This window comes from Peromyscus maniculatus, chromosome 19 (genome assembly GCF_049852395.1).
Source record: "Peromyscus maniculatus bairdii isolate BWxNUB_F1_BW_parent chromosome 19, HU_Pman_BW_mat_3.1, whole genome shotgun sequence".
Classification (NCBI taxonomy): domain Eukaryota; kingdom Metazoa; phylum Chordata; class Mammalia; order Rodentia; family Cricetidae; genus Peromyscus; species Peromyscus maniculatus.
The window spans coordinates 55,829,474-55,832,746 of NC_134870.1; positions in this window are offsets into that span (position 1 = coordinate 55,829,474).

Here is a 3,273-nt window from a genome sequence, read left to right on the forward strand (position 1 = left end):
ATTTTGAGCATTGTCCTAAGTACTCTATCTGCATTGACTCATTGAATCTTCAAACTCTGTGATAATATAGAGATATTTACATAAGACTGACTGTGCCAAGTTGTTCCTCTTACATATTTACATGCATCTACCCATCACCACTACCTTACTGTCGTCAACCCCATTTTATACATAGCATCTGAGTCATGAAAGGCTGAGTTGTTGGCCCAGCATACCTCAGGCTGGGAAGTGGCAGAGCTGGGATGCTGTGGTACTCCACTGCCTTTGTACACTGACCACATCCTTTCCAATAGGTGAGGAAACTGAGATGTGGGAAGGCTACGTCAATTCACCAGCAAGTGGGTAGGGAAGGCTAACATTCAGATTTCAAAAAACCTAAATTAATTCTTCTGATTATTATAATTGTGGCTAATGCCCCCCCATACACACAAATACAACATGAAACTTATTATCGTAACTGTTGTTACAGGTTCAGTTCAGTAGTGTTAAATACAGCTACGTTGTTGGAAAACAGTTCTACTGAGTTTTTGCATTGAGCAAATGTGACACTCTATGACCATTTAACTTCCCTTTTCCAGCTCCCCACAGCCCATAGGAACCATATTCTACTTCCCTTTGTACTTCTAAGATGGACAACTCTAGAGACTCCACACAAGGGGGATCATACAGCATTTGGTTTTTTATGACTGGTTTATTTCATTTAGCATGATGTCCTCAAAATTGATTCATATTGTATGTAGCCTGGGTCTGAATCTATTTCCTTGTAAAGATGAAGAATATTCTATTATATCTATACATAAATCCAAGTATCTTTGACCCAAACCCATGGTGTTGACTTTTACAGCTTTCTGCTTTCTGTTATGTCTTCTAGATTCTTCTCTCACATGGTACCATTTATATCCCTCATGGATACTTGTAGTGAGTCTTTCTCTGTCCCACCAGCCAGCTCCCAAATCACAACATGCAGACTTATTATTAATTATGAAAGCTTGGCCAATAGCTTAGGCTTGTTTCTAACTAGCGCATATAATCTAAATTACCCCATTTCTATTAATTTACTTTCTGTTTTGTGGTTTTATTATCTCGTCTCTACTGTGCTCAGCCTGCTTGCTCTGCATCTCATAACATCTCTGCCCTTCTTCTTCCCAGCATCCTTCTGTGCCTTTAAATCCTGCCTAGCTATTGGCTGTTCAGCTTTTTATTAAACCAATCACAGTGACATATCTTTACACAGTGTAATCAGATATCTCACAACAGATACCAAATAGCATTGATCACTATTAGTGTTAGAAAGTGTTTTCACATGTTTACCCTCTAACACATATGAAGCATGCTCTAACACATATGGCCTTCTATATTTAGCATCTCCTTGGATTGTGGTGATATTGTGTTCCCCAAAATATTGTGCACCCTAACAAACCTATCTGGGGTCAGAGAACAGAACAGCCACTAGATACAGAGGCCAGAAAATGGTGGTACATACACCCTTAATCCTAGCATTCCTAAGGCAAAGATCCATCCGGATCTCTGTGAGTTCAAAGCCACACTGGAAACAGTGTCCCTCGCATAGATCGTGGGCTCCAAAAAGCCAGCTCATGCACCAGGGATGGATCCTGATCCTACTGCCAGGGGGCCCCTTAAGCAGATCAAGCTACACAACTGTGTTGCTTATGCAGAGGGCCCAGTCCAGACCCATGGAGGCTCCAAGCGCTTGGTCTAAAGTTCATGAATTCCTACCAGTTTCCCAGACAGCATCTTTAAACATAAATTCAAAGCCACCTCTTTGAGGTTTACTCATATGCTTGAGTATCTTGAATGAAGCATACAAGTTAATAAACTTCTAATTGTTTGTTTGTTTGTTTCTCTGTTTGTTTGTTGGTTTGAGACTGGGTTTCTCCATGTAGTTTTGGTGCCTGTCCTGGATCTTGCTCTGTAGCCCAGGCTGGCCTCGAACTCACAGAGATCCGCCTGGCTCTGCCTCCCAAGTGCTGGGTTTAAAGGTGTGTGACACCGCCGCCCTAAACTTCTAAACTGTTTTCCTTTCATTAATAAATTTTTTTAAGATGGGATTTCTCTGTATATCCCTGGCTGTTCTGAAACTCACTCTGTAGACCAACCAGACTGGCCTCAAACTCACAGAGACCCACCTCCTCTGCCTCCCAAGTGCTGGGATCAAAGGTGTGTGCCACCACCACCTGGCCATTTTTTTTTCAAATAGGAACCCATCCCAGCAAAGAACTATGGAGGGTAGAGAGAAAACTCTTTCCATCACAATGTAAAATGGTTCAGCCACTCAAGAAAGTGGTTTATTACCTTCTTGAAAAGTTAAACATGAAGCCAGGCATGGTGGCACATGCCTTCAATTCCAGCACTTAGAAGGCAGAGACAGATTTCTGTGAGTTGGTGCCAGCGTGGTCTACAGAGTTAATTCCAGGACAGCCAGGGCAATACAGAGAAACTCTGTCTCAAAAGAGAGAGGACAGGAGGAGGGGGAGGAGGGGGAGGAGGAGGAGGAGGAGGAGAAGAAGAAGTTATTAAGCATGCACTTAACAGAATAAATCAGTAACTGCTCTCTGACATTTACTTTCAAGAAATAAACACATTTTTGCAAACCCTGTTGTGTGGGAGATGTAAAGAAACATCTATTAACCCTAGGTAGGCACTGACACCCCAAAGAATGGCTCCCATCCAAGACCAACTTGGTGAACCAGTGAGTTAATTGGGGTTACTTACAGGGGCACTGATGACTCCCAGGCACCTGCTTTGCTGAAAGCCCTGCCCAGTATGGGTGCTGACTCATGGAGGCTGCATCACTATAGTTACACATCCAGCCAGCCTTCTGCCTCCTCTACACCCTACCACATACACCAGACTGCTGGAACCTGTGGGGTGGGTAGGAGGGGGTAGATAGCCGGATCTCAGGCAAGAGCCTGATGACCTCCTGGCCACTCATCCTTCTATGAGGAAATAGTAATAGTCCTGATCCTATGAGGGTGATCACAGTTGCTCTGATTCAAGGTGATAGAGGGGTCATGTCATGCCCGGCAGAGTTCTGCTCCAGATAGGGCTCGTGGCAGCTTTGGGATGAAGAACCAACAGTAGGAAACAGCTCTCCAGTGAGTGCACAGTTAAGCTGTAACCAGGCTATACCACAGAGCACTGCTCAGCCATAAACCAGATGGAGCAGCAATACACGCAACCGGAATCCATCAAGGTAATTAGTGTGCGTAGCAAAAGCTAATCCCCAGGGTTAGCTAATGTACATCCCATTTA